This window comes from Cydia amplana, chromosome 3 (genome assembly GCF_948474715.1).
Source record: "Cydia amplana chromosome 3, ilCydAmpl1.1, whole genome shotgun sequence".
NCBI lineage: Eukaryota > Metazoa > Arthropoda > Insecta > Lepidoptera > Tortricidae > Cydia > Cydia amplana.
The window spans coordinates 15,395,618-15,423,255 of record NC_086071.1 but is presented as its reverse complement, the minus strand read 5'-3'; the positions used below and the strand labels follow the sequence as shown (position 1 = coordinate 15,423,255).

The window sequence follows — 27,638 nt, the reverse complement described above, 5'->3', positions numbered from 1 at the left end:
GTCACGAAATTCCGACACAGGACTCATTTCGTGTCAAGAATTACCGAAAGTTCTATTAAATCGTGTGACAATTGTCATCATCATCATCATAAACTTCGAAAGAGAAATACCTGTTTTTAGGCGATATAATAAAGTTTTTTTAAATAATACAATGATGGGGGCAAACAGGAATACGGCCCGCCCGATGGTAAGTGGTAACCGTAGCCCATGGATGCCTGTGACGTCAGCAACAGTGACATTTGTCGAATTGTCGCACCTGTCGTCGTGGTGAAATAGGGGCCAGGTATACAAAGTATCGTAACAATCGGTGTAGCGGTTACGAAGAAATTAACAAATTACGATTGTTTCCTTGGGAACAGCCTGTGTATGTGTTAGTAGCTCCTGAGCTAATAAATATGTACTTAGTATGAAACCTTCGACCTTTTTGATTATATTTTTTATTTATGACACTTTAATAAGATTCTGACCTTTGAGAAATGTCAAAAGCACTGCGAATTATTAATACAGTAGGTATGTATATTTCTTTTTGTTGTCGATTATCGGAAATAACTTTTGATTGTTTTTTTTTAATCTTTTGTTCTTATTAAAATAGTATTTTATGCAACCGTTGTTTAAGAGAGGTCAAAAAAGGCGAATGGCGTGAGTAACAATTTGAGGCGAAGCCGAAAATTGTTAATAAAGACGCCACGGGTATTTTTTGACTCAGTTAAACAACGTTGCATTGCATACAATACTTTTTCTACGACCACGCACTTACTTTGAAATAAAATTGTAAACAAATATTTTTCAACCAATGAATGGAGGGTACGGGCGGGAAAAGAATGAATAAAATAAAAAAAAACATGTCTATGGTCCACTCATCTGTCAGAGATGACAATTAAAATTATGTTGGCAACAATGTATTTCATACAATATTTTTTAAGTGGTGATGACACGAAGTATCGTAAAAGTGCCAAAAAGATACTGCGTGTATGCAAAAATACTTTTTTGGGGAATAGACTAAAGACTTGTCTTGACAACTATAAGACCTAAAAAGGTTTAAAGGTGTGTGCACGACCCTTTAAATGACAAATAAAAGTACGGGAGTAGAAAAAAATATTAACGTAAGAGCATCCCTGAGAAGTAACCCTACGTGGGATTTCAAGGTTTGTCCAATGGCAGGTCACTGTATATCTGGTTTAATTTATTGCCCGTATTGGATTTACATACCTATGTATAAAATACTAAACCGATTTTTTTCTTTCAAATTTTAAAGTCGGTGACCAAATAAAAGCATAACATCATTTTAAAAGGCCTTGGGCTGTTGCGCTAAAACTATCTGAGGTCTCGAGAAAACCTGATTCGAGTCGTTCATATTGAATGTTATACCTAAAGTGTGAATGACACTAACACTAAGTATAATTATTATAGCTAAAGTGTCATTCTATGGAACTTGCTAACTATGTAAACAAAATACCTACACTAGTAAATTGACATTCAGAGACAATTTTAATATGGCGGTTTGTTTACATAGTAAGTTCCATAGAATGACACTTTAGCTATAATAATTATACTTACCTTACTTACCTACCTATATTAGAGTAAGTACCTACTGATTTTAACACGCTTTTATTAGGTCGACCTGTATGTAACTAACTTGTAATGGAATCTTGCAAGTTAAATTTGATCCACTTCCCGGTTTCCGATTGAGTTGAAATTTTGCATACACATGTAAGTCGGGTGACAATGCAATATTATGGTACCATCGAGCTGATCTGATGATGGAGACAGGAGGTGGCCATAGGAACTCTGTGATGAAACAACGCAACCTAATTGTGTTAGGGGTTTTTAGAATTGTCTCTATGAGTATTAGTTGTCTGTCGTAAGAAAAGTACAGTCAGCGTTAAAAGCGTGTACCAAAAATGAAATTTTTGCCAAAAACTTATTATAAACGTATAAACACAATACACTTTTTTTTTGGGGCAGTCGTGTAAAAACAAATGGCTCAAGGCGACTCATGTAAGACCGGGCCCAGTAAATTTGAAATTTGAAAAATGTAGGCGCGAAGGGATATCGTCCCATAGAAAATTTGAATTTCGCGCCTTTTTTACTGACAACATCTGCTTGACCAGCTATAGCGACTTAATCTCACTTTTTTTTTAAATCTTACGTCACACTTACGTCTACAAATATGCAATACGATCAATAATTGTCATAAAACCCTTTTGCAAGTAAGCCAATAAATACATTGGTAAGCATGCTACATTGTGAAATCATGTGCATGATTCCATTAGGTCACTAAGGCGGTCTTCACATTGCTGCACATTGTGTGAAAGCGGGACATCGCTATACACGTGCATAGGCCTGTCGCGCTCGCACACCGGCGTGCGGATCAAGATCAGTGAGATAACCGCGTTAATGGTGGCCCGTCGAGTACATACTGTACTTACGACCTTTCTCTATTGGATCGTTCAATAGTATTGTTCACAGATGACACCCACTAGATAAGACATGGTAAGTAGTATTCATTACAATACCAAAACTCCCTCCTACAAATACGATCCTTAGCAACTAATACTTAAACTTCAATAAAATATAAATTATTCTTAATTCGAACAGGGTTGCATTTAATTATTTGTGGTAGTGAATAAGCTTTTTAGATCTTTTAGTAACAAGCTCTATAGGAGGCAGTCTATGGCAATGTCGTAATGTGATATTATCGCATAAGTCCTGGTGCACACGTGCTCGGTATAATTTACCATTTGTCAACAGTTCCGGAATGATAGGCTAGGAGCCCACGTATGTACTTACCTACAATGGCTACAATACATGCAACACTTTTGATAATCTTGCTAATTTACTACTAATTATATACGTAATTAAAAGGATTAGGGACCATTATTCGACGCGAGAGATAGGTACCTATGGATAAGTGCTACCACATATTTCAGACAGTGGGTAAAGCATAAACTTTTAGGCTATAATGAGATTATATCTCCCTTGCACTCTCTAAAAACAGGCAAGAATGATAACGATGGCTGTATGACAGTTGGTATTGAGACTAAATACTGTAGTGGACGATGGAAAAAACCAGTAATTATCTGCTCACTACCTAGGATTGCCATACGTCAGGATTTCCCCTGACTTGTCAGGATTTTTGGTCCTTGGCAGGATTACGGGGGGACTTGGCGAGTGACAGGTTTTTAGGGTTCCGTAGCTAAATGGCAAAAAACGGAACCCTTATGGATTCGTCATGTCTGTCTGTCTGTCTGTCTGTCCGTCTGTCCGTCCGTATGTCACAGCCACTTTTTTCCGAAACTATAAGAACTATACTGTTGAAACTTGGTAAGTAGATGTATTCTGTGAACCGCATTAAGATTTTCACACAAAAATAATAAAAAAACAATAAATTTTGGGGGTTCCCCATACTTAGAACTGAAACTCAATTTTTTTTTATCAAACCCATACATGTGGGGTATCTATGGATAGGTCTTCAAAAATGATATCGAGGTTTCTAATATCATTTTTTTTCTAAACTGAATAGTTTGCGCGAGAGACAGTTTCAAAGTGGTAAAATGTGTCCCCCCCCTGTAACTTCTAAAATAAGAGAATGATAAAACTAAAAAACCATGCAAACTTCCACCGAAAATTGGTTTGAACGAGATCTAGTAAGTAGTTTTTTTAATACGTCATAAATCCCCTAAATACGGAACCCTTCATGGGCGAGTCCGACTCGCACTTGGCCGCTTTTTTTATCCTCAACCAACCACTAGGAGCTAGAAAAAAGTTTAGAGTAGGGCAAATGAAAAGGGAAGGTTAAAGGATGACTCACGCTAGACCGGGCCGAAGCCGGGCCGGAGCTTCCGGCGCTTCGTTTTCTATGGAAAGTACCACTTGATCACCGATCAGCCGTCATAGAAAATGACTTGACGGACGCCTCAGTCCGGGCCTGGGCCCGGTATAGCGTGAGTCATCCTTTAACCTTCCCTTTTCCTGCCAGTCATCCTTGACATGCTCGAATATGCTGTAACTACAGCATATGGTGGCAAGGTTAGGTTAGTGGCCAACGAAAGGTTTTGAAATATCGGTGTTTTTATAATGTATCGTGGTAAATTACTTACAGCATGTCATCATCTCAGCCGAAAGACGTCTGCTGGCCAAAGGCCTCCCCCAAAGATCTCCACAACGAACGGTCATTCGCTTGCCTCAACCAACGTTTTCCCGCTACTTTAACCGGATTGTCGGTCCATCTAGTCTGGGGCCATCTGGGCCCTTCCCACGCTGCGTCTTCCGGTACGAGCTATGCTCGGTGTTTCCCTGCGTGATCGAATCAGAGGGGCTACCGCGAAAACCGAAATTCGCAAATTGCGGGGATCTTTCTCTTTTACTCCAATGAAGGCGTAATTAGAGTGACAGAGAAAAATGCCCGCAATTTGCGAACTTCGATTTTTGCGGTTATAGCTCAGAAATTAGGTGATCCGCAGGAGAACCAAAGTTGTGGACATAGCTTAGATAATTGCCAGACTAATGTGGCAGTGGGCGGGCCACATTGCTCGCAGAACCGATGGCCGATGCCGATGGGGCAAAAAGGTTCTTGAGTGGAGACAGCATGTATGTATGTACCCTAAATGGCGTAACAATCACGGAGCGTGACTGTACCTATTGATCTTCTAAAATTGACTTGAAGTTACTATTATCTATACATAAGTATACTATGTATAACAATATAGGTTGTTACAGTAATGTTATGTTATGGACCTATCTTTTGGTCTAATTTGGTCCTAGCGATGACCAAATTATGATGATGAAATATAGCGATAATGCTATTAGCAACGAAATCGATATATGGACATAAAAAAAGATAAAGTTAATCAAATATCTTGTCTTGTAAATAAATTTGTGACACGGTAGTCAGTATGCAACAGGTAAATAAAATAATTTTAGAAACCTAGGTACATAATCGTTTATTTATACCTATAAATAAACGATTATGTATTATGTATGATTGTGTATTATGTATTATACCATGGATTTTATAATAATTGAATGAGATTCCGAATGTAGTTATGGCGCGGTGGGCCAAAAATATTTGGCGTAAGCGCTCCTTATTAGCGCTCATTACCTTAAACTACTATTTACCTATCATTATCACAATTCGTGGCTTGAACAAGTGACTGACGATAATAATTAACACACATTTTTAAAATCAGGTATAGTCCTTTGTGTCATTACGCTAGATTTTGATGAATTATATCAATGAGCACCTTAGTCGTACCAAGTTTGCATATACTTTTCAGTGACCGAGTGCGGAATTGCCAGCATAAACGACACATTCCTATAAAAGTATGACGTTTGTTGTGGCACTCCACACTCCATCATTTCAAATTTGGTCCAGAGTTATCTTAGACAGCCGTTAATTTGATCTACGAGTCAAGTATTTAGGTAGGTACACACTTTTTAGTGGAAAAGTCATTTGTTGGGCTATTAAATATGCGATATATTCTAACGATATCGTTATAGGTAACCGGTAGTTATCTTTGTTAAATAATATCGGTCATGCACATATTAATCATGATTTTTTTTCTTCATTTGCATGTAGGTAGATACATACTTATATTTGACGTTATGCAACATTTATTTTTTATTTAGATAAATACTGTACTATACATGTTTAGTTAATAACTAAACGTTAATAAATTACATTGTTACCTACTGTTATTTATTGTTTACTGCGTCGCCAGCGTAAGGCAATTACGAAATAAGTGTCACAAATAGGTAACGATTAAGTGTGATTCACTAGTACGTTAAACTTATTAGATAATTTCATCGTTTCCATATGATGAGTCATACCTACTGGAACGTTATTTATTATAATATGTAAGTACTTACGTCAAGAAATTTGATCTATGCAGCGACGGAATAGGTATGGATCACAGAACAAGTTAGAATGGCGATTTGGCGATGCGAGCAGGGTACGTGTCGCCGCCGGTTTTGAGTAAACGCTCGCATGCTACTCGCCCGCGCTGACCGAAAACGAAGTAAACATGCCTTTTTGCGCCACAATAACCTTCAGACTAAGAAGCCAAACATCAAATCTGTCTAATGGAGGCGTATCCATTCACCAGGCACACAAGTTTTTACTACCGTTGCGCGAGTGTTAGTAAATGTGGAGAGGAACGAGCGGCGACACCGGTTCCGATACTAACTGCGCGTGATAGCCATTCTAACCTCTTTAATAATGTTCTGTGGTATGGATGTTTATTTAGTCACCTGCAATAATTTACGGGGTGAATATATAGGTCATGCTGAGCAACTATTACTATAAATCACGAAAAATTTATTGGCTGTTTGTCTGACCTTGACATTTTAGAAATAAGAACAAATACAAAATAGAAAATTATACATAACAGAGAAACATAAAAGGATAAAGTACCACGAAATGGTCTCATCTCAGCATGTTGCTGGCGAATTCCAGATTTTCTACGGGACAGTAAATTTTTTGTTCACGATTTCGGGGTTGGTCCCATGGTAAAAGTTGCTCAGGATGACTAAATAAACAACCTGTATATAGATGAAGCTCTCGGTATATTTTTGACTCCGAAAAACGGTCCGTATGACAGACACTTATAAGTTCTGATTTAAATTTTCACTGAATGTGTTTGCCGCTATCGTTTCAACTTAAGTGAAGTAGAAAATTTCTATTGGCGTTATTCATAAACGGCTGCTAACTTAATCAGTTGATGATCGTCGTTTGTCCCTATCTGTCGTTATACCATAGAGAGGAACAAACAACGTTCAGCTGATTAACCTAACAGACGTTTATAAATAACGACGTATAACTAAATAACTGATAACGCTACTATATTTATTCAAATAAAGTTTATTTTAATACTTATTGTAAAACAATTTTACATTTCACAGTAGGTATCTAATCCTCACAAATCTCGAGGGTACAACAAGTCCTTTGCAGTGCGTCCAGTGAAGCTGTGGAATGAGTTGCCTGTTTCGCTCAGGCAGGCACAATCGGTTGCGTCGTTCAAGGAGACGTTAAAGAAGCTATGGTTTTCTGATTTGGCTGTTTAATTTGTCAATATTTCTATTGTATAGTTGCTTTATATTTTGCTAATTCTTCCCAATTTTTAGTGCATTTTCCCCATTCCTTTTTGTGTAATATATGTATGTTTTTCCTATAAATTTTGTATGTATTTATATCCTTTATCTTTTTGGTACCTTGTTGTACATTTTGCTGCATTCGTCACCCTCTTTTCACTTTCTCCTTTCATCTACTCAAAGGTTAACTGGAAGAGATCCCTCATAGGGATAAGTTCGCCTTTGTACTTCTCACTACTTGTATGTTATTTTTAATGTCTTTTTGTACAATAAAGAGTTTACTACTACTACTAATCAAGCCCTTGTCTGGGCACAAGTATGCCGTTTCGCAATAACCTAGGCGTGTTCAGCGAGCGGCACCGATAAGGATCAAGGGCTTGGACCTGCCTTTGTGGTGTCCTGACACTATTGTGAGTGTGCTAGTAAATATATATTGAAATATGTGACGTTATCTATGAAAAGGAACCTTATTGTCGATGGCGCTTACGCCATTATTAACGATGCTCCGATATAAATATAATACCGCGCGACGCTGTGCGGCGTAAGCGCCACCGACAATAAGGTCCCTTTTCATAGATAATGCCCCATATATGAAAGGCCTGCAATAATATGTTACTCTTCGAAGCGAAGGCCGCAAAAATGTGTGACCCACTCTTGTGGCTCTACAAATGAGATCGTGTCAGATATTTAATAGGGATGTACCTACCGACTAGTCTCCGACTAGTCGGGAAAGCCGACTATCCGGCCTCATTTGTAGTCGGCGATTAGTCGGCGACTAGTCGGCAAAAATGGCCGATTAGTCGGCACTTTATAAGTGACACATAAAAACGGGGCAAAAATAAATAAACAGAAAATATTTACTATAAGCTTTTCACCAATTTTACCCAAATTCCTATTTAGGGTGCTTACGAAAACTTTTGTTCGAATTGTCGTATGAAATATATTTCATACGACAATAGTGCATCTGAACCGAACTTAGACGTAAGTGACGTAACTTATGATCTGGCCGACTAGCCGACTAGTCGGCCGACTAATCGGCCATCCGAGCGCCGATTAGTCGGCTAGTCGGCCAAATCAATAGTCGGTACATCACTAATATTTAACTTTTAACGCCCTTGGAGGCATGTGAGAAGCCAGCATAAGCCCAACCTGATTGAGCTGTGTATGGGCGTGCCTTTTGTAGGTATTCCTATCCACGTGTCATTTCAAAGGTGGGTACTAGCACTATAGTAGCTTATTAGCCTCGGCTTATTGTCTGCATTTGATTGTCGACTCTTACACCACACGCATAGAGACACCGGTACCTAGGTACATATCTATCTATCTAATCTATCTATCTATCTAATACCTTTAAACGAGCAATTCTTGTTTATTTATATATATATTTCGGGGATCTCGGAAACGGCTCTAACGATTTCGATGAAATTTGCTATATGGGGGTTTTTGGGGGCGAAAAATTGATCTAGCTAGGTCTTATCTCTGGGAAAACGCGCATTTTCGAGTTTTTTTATGTTTTCCGAGCGAGCTCGGTCGGTTACTTATTCTACTTATGTATAAGAAAAAAAAAGTTAGTGACATCGTATCAAGAGGGGGCGGGGCGTAAAGCCAAAAAAATCTAAATGAATAAAAGATATGGCGCGCTACGTGATATTTAAGTACGACGTAAAATTCGGCTATCGCGCGGGTTTATGTTTAGGTTCAAAGTTGCCTGAAGGTTTTTGTCCCCATATAACTCTGAAAGTATATTTTCTGTTTAATAATTTTACTTGTGCAATCCCTTTATTCACTAGCTATTTGATACTAAATATAGTGCTTTTGTATGTATAGAAAGTAAAAATTAAACTTTTTTTCTGTGATTTTTTCATATGAAGCTTACTTTAACCATTTAAGGTTTTGGTTGGAGTCAAATTTTCGCATAAATTTTCTTTCCGCATGATGGCATTTGCCCTTGATAAAAATGGGTAAATTCAATATGAAAACTAAAATTTTGCGTTAGCCCCCTCTTAGTACACAGACATAAGTAATAAGTGGTAAAAATGACATCATCATAACCCGAAACGGCATTATTGATCATAATTGATCAGCTTCGCTATTTTCCTTCCGGTGACCTTTTTATTGTGAACAGGCATTGGACCATTGCTTTCGACCTTCTGTGGCTCATCATGTTCAGCGAATACAAATATACTTTACCTCTAGCCGCCCAGAGACCTATAAAAAGGTCTCCTGTTCCATTCTAATTTGAACTTTGTGTTGACAAAATAAAATTTCATTTTGCTTGGCAAGGTTTGACGTAATATGGGCGGCTAGAGGTTAAGAGTATAAATTAAATGTCACATTCGGATGGTGACTGCAGCAGGTTCGACGAAGGCAATTTCATTGTCAATCATTGTGGAAATGAGTGAAGGATTTAGCGAAACTGGTAGTTAGTATGGTTTGCTATGAAATGGTTCAAATGGCGGCAGAAATGCGAGTAAAGGATGACGCGTTAGACCGGGCCGTATCCGAGCTGGAGTTTACGGCCCTTGGTTTTCTATGGAAAGCCTCACGTAGGGAGTGCTCCCGGTACTGGTTTTCTATCATAGACTAGGAATCCTCTAGACGGAGTTTAGAGGAATTATTTCATGAAACCGATGCTGCCAAAAATACGGGGGTGCGGGGGGACGAGGTGAGCGAATCCTGTGCCGTGATTGGTCCGTTCAAAGACACGAACCAATCAAGGCACGGGATTCTGACACTTTGACTCGAAGATGGAGTAAAACTACCGTATATAGTGGCAGAAAGGGTAGTGTTACTATGCTCAGTCTAGCTAGAGGATGTCTTGTCTGTGTTTTCTATACAAATACAGTACCGGAACCGGGAATTCCCGATTCTCGCCATACAAACTCAGTACCGGGAGCATTCCCTAGCCTCACGTGATCACCTGTCATTTTCATAGAAAAGTAAGCGCCGGAAGCTCCGTCCCGGACACGGCCCGGTCTAACGCGATAACCCAGCATTTTAAGTTCGCTTCATGATACCCTGGTAAACTTGGGCTCGCTGGCATGCATTCGTATGACCAATGGAAGAACTAGGCCCACGCTGTCTTGTATACTCCAATAAAGCTCAAGGGCCTTACCATGATGTCCTTATTGCGATTCTGTTTAGGACCTAAACTGAATCGCTAAAGACGGAACTATGCGACTTATATAGCTCCGTCCTTTAGCGATTCAGTTTAGGTCTTAAACAGAATCGCAATTAGGACATCGTCGTAAGGCTCCTGGCAGCGAATTTTTACTTGCCATTCGTTAGTAATGAGCTCATCATCATCCGATTTTTGGAACCAATTGAAGCGCACTTAGACATAAAAATCGTGCACTGCAATTGTCTCGTTGTATTGATCGCAGCCAGCGTTTCACGAGCGCTTCTGTTTAAAATCACGAATGACAAATATACCTATAGGTATGACTTAATTATGAGACGCAAAATTTGCTCCCCATCTTTTAATTATACAAAAAGTCTATGTGGAAATATTACCTTGGTTCGAAGCTCGGGTCAAATTCGGTCATAGAGATGATGGTTGGTTCTGTATTATATAGGAATAGGCTAGGAAGTGTGGAACCGTTCGAGCCTAAATAAATGAGAACCTCGTGAAGACTAATTTGTTCCAGTTAGTTATATCGGCCCTTTGTTATTCCAAAATGTTCTATCACCACGCAAATATGTATTTATGTAAATATGAGCTAAGTTTATTGTTTGTTTAAATGTGAGTTTGCCCGTAGGTAGTGTTTCAAACTTTTGTTCATGCTCTGTAAAGTGAGCACCTTTGGAGCCAGTATAAGTGGAAAACCCGAACTGTTCAACCTCGTAGCCGGTCCCGGTCTTTTAGACCCAAAAAAATCTAATCGAAATAAAGAACCTAATAATTTCAGCCTATAGGTACCTATACCTACATAAGTCCACCTTGAGACTTCAGATCCACCTTTGAAATCATTTGAGGATGTATGCAGGTTTTCTCGCTGGGTTTTCCTTCGCCAAAAAGCTTGAAGTATTTAATTACCTATCAAATGATGTTTCGTACAAACCCAATCGCCGGAAAACCCAATCGTTCGGATTGAAAGTCGGACGCCAGATGCATTCGGCCACCACCGCTCTTTTTAATATAATTCAATTTTATTTTATTACTATACGTCTATTTATACCATTGGCATGCGGTCCAACCGCAATGCTCCCGCGATTTGAACGTAAATATTTCATAGCAAACCATACTCGTACAAACCACCACCAATTTCGCTGTGGTTGACCACTGCTGCCAGCCACAATTCAAACGGTACATCGTAAGTAGGTACCGTAAAACGGGGTGAGTAGGTTTCGCGGGGAGAGGTGGGTTATGAATGGGGAGAGAAGGTTTGAGAGGGGGGTGAGAAGGGATTTTAAGGCTACTGCTACAAAAATAATGTATTCCAATTTAAAATGGAGCTATAGTAATATACGCATAATAAAAAAACATCGATTCAACAATCTTCCAAAATCACCTTTGTATGAAAACCCCTCTCACCCCAAATACGAGGCACTACGGGGTGAGGTGGGTTTTCCTCTTGATCGTCAAAGTTATGAAATGGAACTACCCAAAATAAAATAAAAACTAAAATACAAACGTTCGGAACACTTATTATATACACCATTCAGTTTTCATATGTAAAAATAAAATGTTATCGAGGTTTGAATTTCGGTTTTGACCCTACTCACCCCATTTTAAGGTACTTACATGATTGTTATATAAATATTTGTATAATAATCCAATATTACTATGGAATAATAACATCAATAAATTGCTCTGATAATTAGCTTAAGATAATATATATGTTATAATATATATATATATATATATAATAACAAGCGCTGGTGGCCTAGCGGTAAGAGCGTGCGACTTGCAATCCGGAGGTCGCGGGTTCAAACCCCGGCTCGTACCAATGAGTTTTTCGGAACTTATGTACGAAATATCATTTGATATTTACCAGTCGCTTTTCGGTGAAGGAAAACATCGTGAGGAAACCGGACTAATCCCAATACGGGCCTAGTTTACCCTCTGGGTTGGAAGGTCAGATGGCAGTCGCTTTCGTAAAAACTAGTGCCCACGCCAATTACTGGGATTAGTTGCCAAGCGGACCCCAGGCTCCCATGAGCCGTGGCAAAATGCCGGGACAACGCGAGGAAGATGATGATGAATATATATGTTATAACTAGTTACTATTCATAAGTGCTTGTTGCCTAGGCCTACATGAATAAAGTATAATTTGAATACCGTAAAGTTTTATAACCAGTTTTATGAATAAATTAAATTTACAGGGAAAAACACGTTACCATCATAAGCCAACGCAAAATTAAATTACAGTGAAACTAAACAGTATTTTATTTTAAGAAGACGCGACACGTATGATAATAATACTCCGTTTACATGTAGAAAAGTAAAATTTCACAAGTAATTTTCTCGTAGTTTCTGCTCTGATTGAATTTAAATACTTGTATTAATGTAAACTAATGACAGAATTTCATAATGTATGTCTGTTTTAAATGTGAAATAATAGATTACAATCATGAATAAAGGACGTCATAATTATGCTATGGATTATGGACACCGATTCTGTTAAAAAAAAAGGTTTTCATCTTGTTTTAAAATGGTAGTGGGCGACCGCCCCGAAACCGTCTTTCCCACGCCTTTCCATACAAACGTCCCCATTTTCCTCTGGTTATTAACATTTATCAAAAAATCATTTATTTATTAATATCGGAGTACCTACTTTATAAATGTGTATTTCACTAATAATAAAAATTCGGAAAAAGTAAAACGAAGGGGCATAGCTATAGTTAATATCCAGAGAGGAAAATGAGGACTATGTTTGTATGAAGAAGCGGTAGCCCCCTTTCCTCTCAATACGATTTTGAGTCCAGTCAGCGTTCGCGGCTCACGTTGATTGGCGCTCGCGGAATGCAGTCCGAGTCGTCTCATTCGCTCACTCGTACTAATTCCATGCCTCCAGCATGCAGTTAGACTACTGTAGGTATAATTTTATTGCATTTTATGGGCCTTGGTCTAAATGTCAAGAACGCATGGCACGTTGCGTACAACAACAAGTCAGCTTAACAGACGTATTCCCATTTCATAAAAAGGATCTGCTTGCATCAATGGAAAATAACAAGAGAGATACTCAAAGACTAGATACCGTAAAATGGGGTGAGTAGGGTTCGCGGGGAGAGTTGGGTTATGAATGGAGAGAGAAGGGATGAAAGGGGGATGAGATGGATTTTTAAGGCTACTGCTACAAAAATAATGTATTCCAATTTAAAATGGAGCTATAGTAATACTCATAATAAAAAAAATCGATCCACCAAAATCACCTTTGGATGAAATCCTATCTCACCCCAATTACGAGGGACTACGGAGTGAGGTGGGATTTCCTGTTTGTCGTCAATAAAGTTATGAAATGGAACTACCCAAAAATCCCAAAATAAAATAAAAACTAAAATACAAACGTCCGGAACACTTATTATATATGTCACCGTAAAATTGTAAAAACTCGTCAGTTTATAATCTCGCTAGTTAAATTATCAACTGACGGTAGGGAGATTATAACCTAACCTAACCTAACCTACGTTAGATTGTAAACTAACGGGTTCAGAATCTTACGGTGTCATATATACACCATTCAGTTTGCATATGTAAAAATAAAATATTATCGAGGTTTGAATGTCAGTTTTGCCCCTACTTACCCCATTTTACGGTAATATCCTGTTCGCCCGCTAATATACAACTCGCTGTGATTCCTAATACTTCCCGTATCTTCTTTTGCGATTCTTCGCGATCCACGACTTAAATTCCCAAACGAACCAGAATGTTGTGACATTAAGATTCGCAACAGCTAGGTTTGCTTAAAAGTGGTAACATACTATCGCACCGCGACCTTGGTGCGTCGCACCCATAAGTGAGAGCGAGAAACAGATATATCTTTCCCGCTCTCACTTATGGGTGCGACACACCAAGGTCGCGGTGCGGTGTGATAGTGTGTTACCACTTTAAGAGGGGGCACGCAAAATTGTAGTTTTTATATTTAATGTTACGCGTTTTAATCGAGGGCAATTGTTATGAAAAAATCACATGGAAACTAGACTATATTTGCAAGGGTAGACTCCAAACAATATGAAATGTTAAAGTTGGTTTGATAGAAAGAAATGACGATAACATGTTTAATTTTTATTTTCAGTTGTATATCGTTACCATAGCAGTATAATTTTAGTATAAAATAGCTGATGTAGCCGAGGGATCTGACAAGATTTTTTTTAAATAGAGTATTTGAATTTAGAATGCAATGAGGCATTAAGTCCGCCATTTTTATTTATTACCTTGTTTTGATGTGCAATAAAGTTTAAAATAAATAACAAATAATTTACATAAAAGGTAAAACCCAGCGCGATGGCAATATATTCCGTCGCAAGTTTCGCGCGGCGCGCCATATCTTTTGTTACCTTCTAATTTCCTGGCTTTACGCCCCCTTTTTAGTGAAAACAATACGAGTGAGTACAATAGTACTGTCGACACACGGGATTGTTACGCCATTTAGCGTCCTAGCTAAATTGGTTCTTCCATACTCACGCTATGGAATGTCCATTTTAGCTAGAAGCCTAAATGGCGTAACAATGATGGGGTGTGACTTTATCCACACTTTATCTACTGGTTCTTTTTAGTAATCGACTCGCCTCTGCTCTGCGATCGGCGACGGTGGCGGCAAAATAATGATCATAATATAAATGCTAATTTCTTTAGCAGAATTGTTGGATGAATACTGATGGTGCAGGTGCCTTATTAAGGATCACGGCATGTATAAGGTCGAAGGCTATAAGAGGTCGCTTCTGAATTTACAATTATGTTATGTTTTGTTTTCTCTCTCATTTTATCTGCAATCGGCTGTTTTAACCATAATCAGATGTTAAGTCTTTTCAGGGTTTTGAGAGATCTTCCATTAAATACTCTCTCTTGACTTTGACAGAATTTTTCTTCTGCCTCTGGTCTAGCCGAAGTATTTGTCACATTTTACGGTAGGTATTTTACGGTAGTTTTGCAACTGACATTCATACCTCGATAACATTTTATTTTTACATATGCAATTGCAAACAGAATGGTGTATATAATAAGTGTTCCGGACGTTTATATTTCAGTTTTTATTTTATTTTGGGTAGTTCCATTTCATAACTTTGACGATAAACAGGAAATCCCACCTCACCCCGTAGTCCCTCGTAATTGGGGTGAGTTGGGTTTTCATACAAAGGTGATTTTGGAATATTGTTTTTTTTTATTATGAGTATTACTATAGTTCCGTTTTAAATTGGAATACATTATTTTTGTAGCAGTAGCCTTAAAATCCCATCTCACCCCCCTTTCATCCCTTCTCGCCCCATTCATAACCCAACTCTCCCCGCGAACCCTACTCACCCCATATTACGGTACTCGGTTTTTCATTGGTGTTTACCAAGTCCCTTGCAAGTTCGTTTGTATATTTTTAGTCATTCTTTGTACTTAACACAATATATGGTTTTGATATGTGTTTTTAACCGACTTCCAAATCTAAAAGGAGGAGGTTATCAATTCGGTTGTATGTTTTTTTTTTTATTTATTTTTTATTTATTTTTTTTATGTTTGTTACTCCATATCTCCGTCATTACTGGACCGATTTTGAAAATTATTTTTTTGATTGTATGTATATGCATACAGATTGGTCCCGTTTTTGTCAAAACCCAGTTCTGATGATGGGATCCTTGAGGAATCGAGGGAACTCCTCAAATCTTAAAGGCACACATATAGTGATTTTTGTATTTTTATCAACAAATCAAGCATATACATTCAAAAAAGTGACATTTGATGAAGTGGAACTGCTGATGATGATCAGAACGGAACTCTTCAACGATGCATAGCACACGTCTGACGATTTGTCCTCTTCGTTATGTTTGTTAAGCAAGTTAAGTTTTTAAGCTACATTTTTGTCAAGCTCGAGTGCTGATGATGGGATCCATGAGGAATCGAGGGAACTCCTCAAATCTTAAAGGCATGCGTATAGAGATTTTTGTATTTTCATCAACAAATCAAGCATATACATAAAAAAAAAGTGACATTTGATGAAGTGGAACTGCTGATGATGATCAGAACAGAACTCTTCAACGACGCATAGTTCACGTTTGGCGATTTGTCCTCTTCGTTATGTTTGTTAAGCAAGTTAAGTTTTTAAGCCACAATTTTGTCAAGCTCGAGTTCTGATGATGGGATCCACGAGGAATCGAGGGAACTCCTCCAATCTTAAAGGCATGCGTATAGAGATTTTTGTATTTTCATCAGAAAATCGAGCATTTTCATTAAAAACTGTCGCATTTGATGAAGTGGAACTGCTGATGATGATCATAACGGAACTCTTCAACGACGCATAGCTCGCATTTGGCGATTTGTCCTTTTCGTTATGTTTGCTAAGCAAGTTAGGTTTTTAGGCACATTTATGTCAATCTCAAGTCCTGAACATGGTATCCATGAGGAATCGAGGGAACTTCTCAAATCTTAAAGGCATCCGTATAGAATTTTATATATTTTCATCAGAAAATCAAGCATTTACATTAAAAACTGTGGCATTTGATGAAGTGGAACTGCTGATGATGATCAGAACAGAACTCCTCAACGACGCATAGTACACGTTTTGTGATTTTCAATTTCGATTTTGACTTGGATTGGGCCCCAGACTCCGGACTCGGACCCGTACTCGGACTCGGACCCAGACCCGGACCTTGACCCGGAAAACCACTATGATACCTAAACTAAATCAACCACTATGATTACCATAAAATGTATACATATTACCAAATAAAGTAGGTATAAGCACCGTTAAGTGGGTTAGGCTAGTAGTTAGAGAAGTCGGTTTTTTTCTATTAAAGATTATTAAGTATAAGACCTTGACGATCTTCTTTAGGCATCACGCGCACCAATGAGTGCGAGCAAGATGCCTAACGGCCTGACCACGACATTGCGCGACTGGCTTCGGCTAAGGCGTCAACCATAGGTTGAAGCGAGACACAGCGATTGGACCTTTTGTTCCCACCTGTCGCCTTAGCCAAAGTCAGTCGCGCAATGTTGTGGCCAGGCCGTAACTAATGACACATGTTTTCTCTAAGAACAACTTAAATTAATTTCTATAAAAATATTTTAATTTGTGTTATTTAGTAGTAGACACACTCCTGTTAGACCAAGAAAAGTTTGCAACGATTTTGATAGCATATGCGTATGCTATCAAAATAAAGCAGTGCAAGTGTTTTTATACGTCATAATTTCATAGAAGATTGACGTTTAAAATAACAATTGCACTGCCTATGCTATGAAAATCATTGCAGCGACTCTATACTTGGTCTAACTCTATTTCGGTTTGTGAAAACTTTTATTGCATTTTGAGTGCATCAAACGTCGACAATCGTCACTATCGTATGAAAACTAAATCAAAACCTTAAAAATGGTTAACTCAGAATCAGCCTTAAACATTTAAAATGTTCGAATTTAAACTGTTGTGAGACATACTAACATTGAATAATTGAGCTTGTTACTTTTAAAACAAGTGAGTCTAAACCGTAAAATTATTCAACATTTGAAATCTCTTTCAAGTTCTCGCAACAACAAACAAAATTAAAATACCGATGAATGAAAACAGCATCGGGGTTTTCCAAATAAATTGTTAAAGTTAGACACGATACGAGAACCGCTCCTAATTCTTAAATAGACGAAAAAAGTCACCCGAAGGGACATAATTTATGATTAATAGACATAAAATTTATATAAAAATATTTTCAATAATGTCAATATCCAGAGGGGAAAATGGGGACTACTTTTGTATGGAAATGCGGCCGTCCCCTTTTCTCAAAGACGGATTTTCCACTTATGACGCGATAGTTTATCGACTATCGCGACAACAACTTCTATCGTTAATGCATAAGATTGTTGAATAATTTTACATATTGTCTACTTTTAACGGTTAAACTTTTTCCATCCATACATATTTTACTGACCATAGGCAAACTGTATGTCGTTGCAATAAGGTATATAGTTAGTGAAGTGCGTCATCTATGAGATAATAAAGACGTCAACTGAACGTAATTGAATACCTTCAATATGAGATATTATGAGTTATGCAAATATCATTTCCCTGCTTCTGTTTATTCATAAATAAAAATACTATTATACGCTACAGAATGACCAGTACAATTCAGACCTTTGTTACTTTTAATTGATTTCGAATACAGAATACGAAAAAATAAATAGAATGTCATTAAAAGTACTAAATAATAATGACCAGGGCATGTACCCGGGATGACGTACGCGGGATTTTGAGTTTCAAAACTGCGTTGTGTAAAATCTCTCTCTCTCTCGCGAACGCACGTCACGTTATCGAATCAAATTTACACTAGGGGTTCTGTTCTATTTTAAAACTGTAAAGAGAAGGTTATTTGATTGTGACGTCACATGCTAGTGTTTCATATAATTTTCATAGTAGCAAAATCGTTTTGAGAGTTCGAAAAAAGAAACTGATTTCACCAGGTCAAATACCCTATTATCACAATAATGAAATGAGTAGTCAAAACCAGCTGTTTGTCGATTGCATTTTACAAGGTAAACTAGTGTTTTCCTCCTTATGATAATGATTCACACGACACCGTCATCACGCAGGGTCATATTACCTGACGTAACGTGGGAACAATTTCAAGAAGCAAAGTTTGATTTGGTTTGATCTAGAAGTACCCGGACAGGGACGGTCTTATAAACAACGACAGATAAATAAAATCTGATTATTTAGTCATCTGCAATAATATTATAGGTCACACTGAGCAACCTTTACTTTGGGACCAACCCCGAAATCGCGAAAAAGAAATTTACGTTCCCATAGAAAATGTCAAGGTCAGACAGCAAAAATGTATGAAACAGTAATTTTTTTTTTTCACGATTTCGGGGTTGGTCATATAGCAAATGTTGCTATTAGCTATACATTCACACCGTAAATGATGAGTAAATAAACATCCTGCAAGTATATAAGTATGTATATGAGTACTATACTCTGAGTAAACAACACAGGTAACCAGTTTCGCCAAATAACCTTGAAATCTATTTAGGTATGTTTAATCTGCCACGATTAGCATACCAACTGTTTTTGAATTAGAAAACTAATTCAAACCATAAGTTATAAGTATTTGATTGCGCGAGAAAGAGGTAGGTGTAAAATTTAGTGACTTATAATATGTAGTTCAAATGCAACAATTATCAGAATCTGAATTATCAGACTTGTGTTTGTGGGGTGTCCGTAGGTCACGTGTACCTACATTATATCGGAACTATCGAAAGCACGTAAAGTTCTATCGAACGATAAGACATGGGCCGGAGGCCGATTCTATTTTAACAATTTGATATAGTGTTGATCGTATTTGGATACGACCTTAAGTGGAGTCTTCTCGTCTTCGTCATCTTACGCGCAAGCAGTCCACAAGATGCAATGCTATGACTCCTAATTGCATTTTATGAAGACCAATCAGCGTTAGCGGCTGTCGCTGGTTGGTGCAGCGGCGCACGCCGACTCAAGGTCGTATAAGATGACAACCATATCATATTGTTAAAGCAGAATCGGCCGATGTAGATAGGCCACTTAAGGGTCCCCGGTAAGCTCGATTCTCCATACAAAAGTAGTTACGCTCTCATTTTAAAACGAGTATCTTATCTAGTTTGCTCTGAAACTTTGTATTTACAATAGGATAAGGTATATCTATGTCTGTAACTAGTTAATGTAGCTTCAGATACCAAAGTTAAAAAAAAATACAGCGAATTTAAGTTTTTCATACAAAACTTGTTTTTGCTCTATTTCGTTTGTTTTATAAACTGGAGCTATGTAAACTAATTACAGACCTAGATATACCTCATGCCATTGATGTGCAAAGCTTCATTACAATCCAACACGTAGTTTTAAAATGACAACGAAACTCCGTTTGTATGCGAAGCCTGGGAAGCCGAGTTTGACGGGGACCCTTAAAAGCTAATGGATGTGGCAACTGTACGTAGGTTAACACATTTGACACGTTTTAGCGTAATTGAGGAAAGTGTTATAATACGTGTCAAACTAAAACTAAGTTCGGAGTCTGAGGTAGCGGGGGGGACTATGAGGTTAAGTGGCGCGTGGAAGTGACATCTCAATGCCTCAGACCACGTGACCGAGGTGTAGTGTTGTCTCCAGGTGATACTAAGAGGGAGGGAATTTGCAGGCTGCCAAAACAGTGAACGTCTATTTACCTTTAAATGGTAAGTATTTCTTGGTACCTATAAATTATTCGTGAAATATATAAACACTTAAGTATATTAACCAGTTTGTAAAGAATTCTGGAGTATGGCGAGTAAGATGAAGAATGCAGATGGTTTTACAGTATAAAATTTGGTTAATATACCTATATTATCACAAATCAGTTGCACGTAGACAAACCTAGGGACTACTTAATATCAACTGAGAACTAACTGCTTCATGTTCTAGAAAAATAACAAATGATATCTGATCAAAATGTGTAGAAAAACTTGCGACTAAAACCGAGATAAATAGTGGGGCGCCGTTTAACAAATTATTCTGCCACAGAATCACGACCCTCATCAATAAGAATAAATCTCATTGCGAGGGCCACGAAAGAACTTTTATGTATACATACACGTGTACAGTCACCAACAGAAGCTAAACGCGCGATATAATAGAGAAACATGACAAAAGGGCCTCGCCAAAATGGCAATCGTTATTATAATACGCCAATCGAAATTTAATTAATATATGGCAATATAGTCACGTGAATTGTCGCTTTTGTCATTCCGATACATCTGTTCTAGCTTTTCGTTTACCTATTTGGCACTAGCGCCCCGGCTTCGCACACAGGTTTACAAATTATACATAAACCTTCCTCATGAATCACTTTATCTATTTAGAAAAACCGCATCAAAATGTTGCGTAGTTTTAAAGATGGGGACAGACAGCGGGAAGCGACTTTGTTTTATACTATGTAGTGATTAGTCGTGTAGGTACGATTACGATTGTCATTTCCATGGCTAGGCGTGGCCCGATTTGCTATATTCTGTAGCATGTTAATACCTACGATTTTTTGCAACCAGACAGAAGCGAAGCGCACTATCAAATAAATCTGAAAATAGTTAGGTGGTTATCATTCTAATTAGATATAATCAAAACAAATGATGTAGGTACCTGGTCCTTAGTTATGACAATTGTTTTTAATTGGTTCCGTGGTTTTGTTAAAAAGATAATGGGATCTAAATTGTTTCCGCGGTTGCATTCTCATTTCCTTGGTTTTACCGGTTAAAACAATAAATCGCTATAACCTTTTTTTACACATTGGGATGAGTAATAGTAGGTAAGTATAAGTATTTTATTACAAACCAGTTTTAACAAAGCTCGCTCAAAACTTTTTATAAATAGGTTTTCATCTACCTACCTATCTATGAAGTGAGCACTTCTATTAAGCTTACTTATTTCTCTATGGAATTAATTACCAAGTTCAGTTCATTTTATATTGTTAAACTTAGGTTGCATGAAAGATGTCTACATACTTAAATACTTATGTATACATTTGATCTCACTATGCACCGGGCGCAGCATGGTTCCATTTTTATCCCCTGTCACTATGCCTGTCACTTTCGCATTTACATACTTGTTAGAACGTGACAGGCGATAAAAATGCGACCGTTCTACCGCCGCAGATTTAACTACAATTATTAGATGTCTGTGAATCCCTGTAGAAAGATAAAGAATATTCAAAGGTATAATTATACAGTATGTATCAGAACGAAAGGCAAAGAAAGAGACCCATTAATGTTTAGGTCATACTGATTACTGAGCAACTTTTACTATGGGACCAACCACGAAATCGCGGAAAAAAAATGGACTCTCCCATAGGAAATTTCAACATCAGACCAGCAAAATGTATGAAACATCCAATTTTTTTTCTGCGTTTTCGGGGTTGGTCCCATAGTAAAAGTTGCTCAGTATGACCTACTTAAACATTAACGGGTCTCTTTCTTTTTCGTTTTGATAGGTACATACCTACTGTATATCCAAGCCTGTCACTTCCACTACGTACTAGCGATAGAGATGGGAATTAACGGACTTACTTCTAATTTCGATAATCGTATAGCCTTCTAGTATCTCACATATTACCGAAATTGTTGCTTTGAATCTAGATAAGATTATCCTAGCCCTAATAGCCCTAGCTAAAAAGTATTACATGTAGGTAAGTACTTAAGTATTTTAAGTACCACATGTTGTACTTGACCGTATTTTATGCAAAGCTACAGACGTTTAGTTAGATCCAGTTAGTGATAAAAGCAAACCTGACTATTACTGACAAATACCCGACTTACAAATACTACCTACCTACCTACATATTACGTTATTACGTGTGACATTGTAACAAAGATCGTGTCAAAGTAGGTAGGTACCTATTGATGTGACTAAGGGTACCGTTACTACCGTTTGGAGTAAAACTAAGCCAGCATCTTTGCAGCAGTAATGCGACGCGATATTGCTGCCGGCTGCATTGCTGTCGCAAATGTCAAAGATCTGGGCAGCAACATCGATTTTGGCATCAGACGTAAGCCGCCGCATTATGCGGGGATTATGAAGTTCAATTCGTCACTCATTTTATCAAAGAAAATTGACAGATACCGCGGTGGGATGAATACCGCAGCAGTAATGTCGCAAAAGGGTAGACTACTAGTCAAATCAGTATCTTTGTTCGAAATGTCAAAACGATTTTGCTACTATGGAATTTATATGAAACACTAGCATGCGACGTCACAATCAAATAACCTACTTTTTATAGTTTTATACGGGTTTAAAATAGAAATTGTGTCTAAAAATAACTGCTGTCCATGTTTCTCTATTAATCTTCTGGTGCTTTATTTCATGCATGGTGTAAAATAATTTATTTTAAATACAGTCAAATACCCTAAAGTATCCTCATGTCACCTAAAGGCGAAAACACACTTATCCCACGTACGCAACGTATGCAATGCATTATGAATTTATGACATCTGAACCCTGAAATTTGTATGCTTAGAAACATACAATGTCATACGCAACGCAACGCATGACAAGTATGGTTCTAAGCATACAACTTTCAGGGTTCAGATTGTCATAATGCATTGCATACGTTGCGTAGGTACACTTATCCCGGTGGGATAAGTGTGTTTTCGCCTTTATGCGCCAGTGCGGATCAGGGGAGTTCCCATACACCTTGATTTGCCAGTATCATCGGGAGGAAAATCTTTCGCTGGTTGGCACGTCATCTCGGCAAATGACATGTTTGACCCTGTCATCAGTTCGTCGAACCTTGAGTGGTAGAAGGTAATTCCAAAATGAGTAGCCAATAAGGAGGCTTCTGTGACGTTACATTGAGAATAGGGTAGGGTAGGGTATTTGACTACTAAGTATATACTAGTCAAATCAGTTTCTTTTTTCGAACTGTCAAAACGATTTTGCTTCTATCTTATCTTTTATACCTTTAAACGAGCAATTCTTGTATATTTATTTATATGTATATATATTTCGGGGATCTCGGAAACACCTCTAACGATTTCGATGAAATTTGTTATATGGGGGTTTTCGGGGGCGAAAAATCGATCTATCTAGGTCTTTTCTCTGGGAAAACGGGTATTTTTGAGTTTTTATATGTTTTGCGAGCAAAGCTCGGTCGCCCAGATATTGAAATTTATATGAAACACTGGCATGTGACGTCACAGTCAAATTAGGTACCTACTCTTTATAGTTTTATACGGGTCTTAAAATAGAATTTGTCTCTTAAAATAACTGCTACCTACGTTAATCTATTAATCTTCTGGTGCTTTATTTCATGCATGTTGTCAAATAATTTATTTTAAGTACAGTCAAATTACCCTATTGTCACACCTCCGACACTGACGATCAAATGTATGAAACAAACGCGTTCCTACGCACACAGCCTAAGCTCGTGTAGGTGAACGCGTACCATGCTTATGTGAGTGAGATAAGATATTGTAGGGTAATTGTGAGGTAACCGAGAGCGGGTCTCAGCGGGTGGGCGGCACTTTCAACGGGAGGCAGGGAGCGTCCATACTGTATGCTAGTACTCTTTATTATACTGTGCTATTGTGTAGGTACCTCTACACTAGGTAGGTACGGTCAACATCAAATACATGATGACGGCCAAAAATCGTTATTTCTATGATAACAAACATGTATTACTATATATTTGGCTACTATTTATTTGATGCTGACTACGTACGTAGGAGGTACGTAGGACGTACGTAGTGCGTGTCTGCTCTGTGGTACTTCTGTAAAGGTACTTCACGAAGTTTATTGACAAATAAAGGGGTTATACAATATCCATCGTATCGGTAATTGATCACCTTACTATTTAAATGTATTTATTTATACTTAGGCGATAAAACCGGTTAGGATATTATGACTAACAACAAAAACAAGCCGGCATATACTCGTAATCACTACATATTTGCATAATAGCTAATAGGTACGCAAATTAGGAAAATCTTAATCATCAATAATCCTAATTAATTAATGATTAATATTTCAATTTAGCAATGAATGTGCAGTTTATGGTACGAGTATTAGTCGGCATAACATTTTTTTTAAGTTAATAAATAGTCGGCCTAGGTAACATAAGATTTAAGTGGCGCAGACTGCACGATTGGCTCGAGAATTCCTGTGCGTGACACCGCTGTACTGGCCCCATTATTATTGCCCATAAGACCCGTCTTATATATACAAAGGCCCGTCTTAATATATATGTCAATGGTGTATAAGCTATTTTTCCATTTGATATCAGAACCAAATATCCGATTAGTTTATTTATTTACCCTAATTTCGTTTTGATCATCAATAACCAAAACGAATATTTTTAAAAGAAATATAATAATATTTAGCTTTTTATTGCACCTTTAATAGTGTTATAACGAAATATTCTATTTTAGATGTTTATAGACATTTAAATAAAACTTACCTATAAATATTTGCATTGCTAAATTGTACTTGCATGTACCCTCAGTATATTAGTAGGTATGCCTGTTTTTTGTTCAACAGGGGTTAATTTAGTAAGGCCGTATATCGGATATACGGCCTTACAACCGGCCTTATCTAATAGGCATTTAAAATCTAAAAATGTAGGTAACTTTTTTATACAAAGTAATTGCCTACTTAAAAAAGGTGCAAATTACAATATAAATTAGAGGTCCCGTATCGTTGAAAACATTGTTTTTGGCTTTACTCATGCAACGCAACGGTTTCCTAACTAAACAAACAAAAAAGACAAAACGCAACTAGCACAAATTATGCAATGAGCACATTACCTTTCTTGTTTAAGCCCTTTCGTGTATACACATCACTTTCGAACGTACAAAATTGCACACAGCACTCACAGCGTGTTCACTCAATAGCAGCCGTCACAACACTACAAGATGTTTGCGAAACCTGCGCGCACGCAAGTCCTTGCCCAACGTGCCTGACCTCCGTCATCAACCAACCTTCCCCCTAAAACAACCGAAATCGCCCACTCGAAAGAGAGAGGGAAGGCTCATCGAAGTTGGTTGTACTTAGGGTGACTTAAGTGATGATTGAACACTATCTGGCCATGCAGGCAATTGATACGTAGTTCACTGACTTTCCCGAGTGGTGGGGAGTGCTCTTATTTACCAGGAAAAGGGAAAATAAAGTATGTAGGTAACGACCTTGATAGTGTAGGTAGCACTTGGTAAGCGAAACATATTGAATTTGTGGCATTCACGGCCGTCGAAGAACCTTTTTACTTAATAGGAAAACTCGGTATTCATGAGGACCTTGTATTGCCAGCATTTGTGCACTTTTGTTTATTATTTTCAATGGATGTTGCATATTTCTCAATTGGTAGGTAATTTCTGAACCCCTAGTGTAAATGTCATTCGATAGCGTGGCGTGACGTGTACGCGTTAGCGGTAAGTGGCATTTTGTACGGGATTTTGAGTTTCCAAAACGTCCCGCTTGGCGCGCCGTCAAAACCCCATACAAAAATAAACATAAACCAAACGCGAACACACGTCACGCTATCGAATGAAATTTACACTAACTACTGTCACCTCTATTGACAATGACTTAAGTTTCAAGATGACATGTACTGGGACCGCGTCGAGCACCAGTACGTTTACCTTATATGCTTAGCGAAACCATGCGAAACCAAACATAACGAACAGACACCGCATTTTTAGTTTTATTTTCTTTAGTCTTAATTTAATACCCCGTATACTTGTTGCCGGCTACCTTTTTTATTAGCACTTTAGTTAGGATAATAGATAAAAACTTCTTATTTACCTAAAATGTAATTGCTTTGATATTTATAGCGGCAAAATCATTATTTGGTATGTCTCTAAGATTCCCGCGATACTGTGCCTAATGTGGGGATCACTGTACTGCTTTTATTGATACTTCTGTATTTCCTGATGCAAATATAATTTGAAGTGGGTATCTATTTATATACAAACTAGATATATACAGTGGTACTACTAAAATAAATTAAAAACTAGCTTAAATCTAAAATAGGCCCTTGAAGCATTGTACCAAGGATGCTGGCGACATTTCCTCGCTGTATTGCAATGCTGATACGTTGTGCGAGGTAGCCGCCAGCTCTTCGGTCACCAGTTACGTCAACCACAGACGCTTCGCGATTTCTGCGAACAACTTATGCGCGCTGGGAGCCCATGGACCTAGAGTTTCAACTACAAATGGTACAAAATGGTACTCTCTTATATTTATTAAGTTTTTAATTTTTTTTTTTACGTTTTGAAGTTACGAATTTTTGTGAATGTTGCCGTAAATCTGGCCGTGACATGATTACAAGTGTTAGCAAGTGTTAACACTTTGCTGAATACTCATATTGCTCATGCCGATGCCGATGCCGGAATGATGCCAGTAAGATCCGAGCGTGTGCGGAGTGCGACACTTTAGGTAGGTACATTTGTTTTTTTGACGTGAAACGAGGTGAACGTCTTTAAAAACCCCACCTCGGATCCAAAACCAGATGTAACGAAAAGGTGTTATGGCGCGGTGGCTTATATCTCTGTAACTATATTATAGTATGTATGAATGGTTTTTATATCAGTGTATAGACAAAGTAACCATTACTCAGATCTTCATGTGCCGCTGACATAGATGGCGTTGATTTTGCGCTAGAAGACGCTACTACCAAAGAGAATCTAATATAGAGGCGGATTGTCAAAGTAAATTTTGTAGCCACAGTAAATTTACTAGACTCTTTCGACACATGATAAAAACTTTTAGAAAGCCATTTAACTTTGATCCTTATTTTTTCACTGATATGTGTTACATTGGTAAATATCAAAAATTGGCGCCATCTACTCGAGTATAGGCCAAAGGTATGGCGCCATCGCTTGAAAAGATGATGAAGAAAATGCTACATTTTAATAGGGGGTATTACTGCAA

The 27,638-nt window shown here is 37.9% G+C and overlaps 1 protein-coding gene across 1 annotated transcript in view; it reads right to left on the bottom strand.

Annotated features, from left to right (window-relative positions):
• Positions 1–25,744, bottom strand: part of LOC134662778 (proton-coupled amino acid transporter-like protein pathetic) — a 44,212-nt gene extending 18,468 nt beyond the window's left edge. The window contains exon 1 of the mRNA XM_063519072.1: positions 25,517–25,744. The gene's annotated coding sequence lies outside the window, so the exon portion shown is untranslated. The remainder of the gene's footprint in view (positions 1–25,516) is intronic.
• Between the last annotated feature and the right edge of the window lie 1,894 nt (positions 25,745–27,638).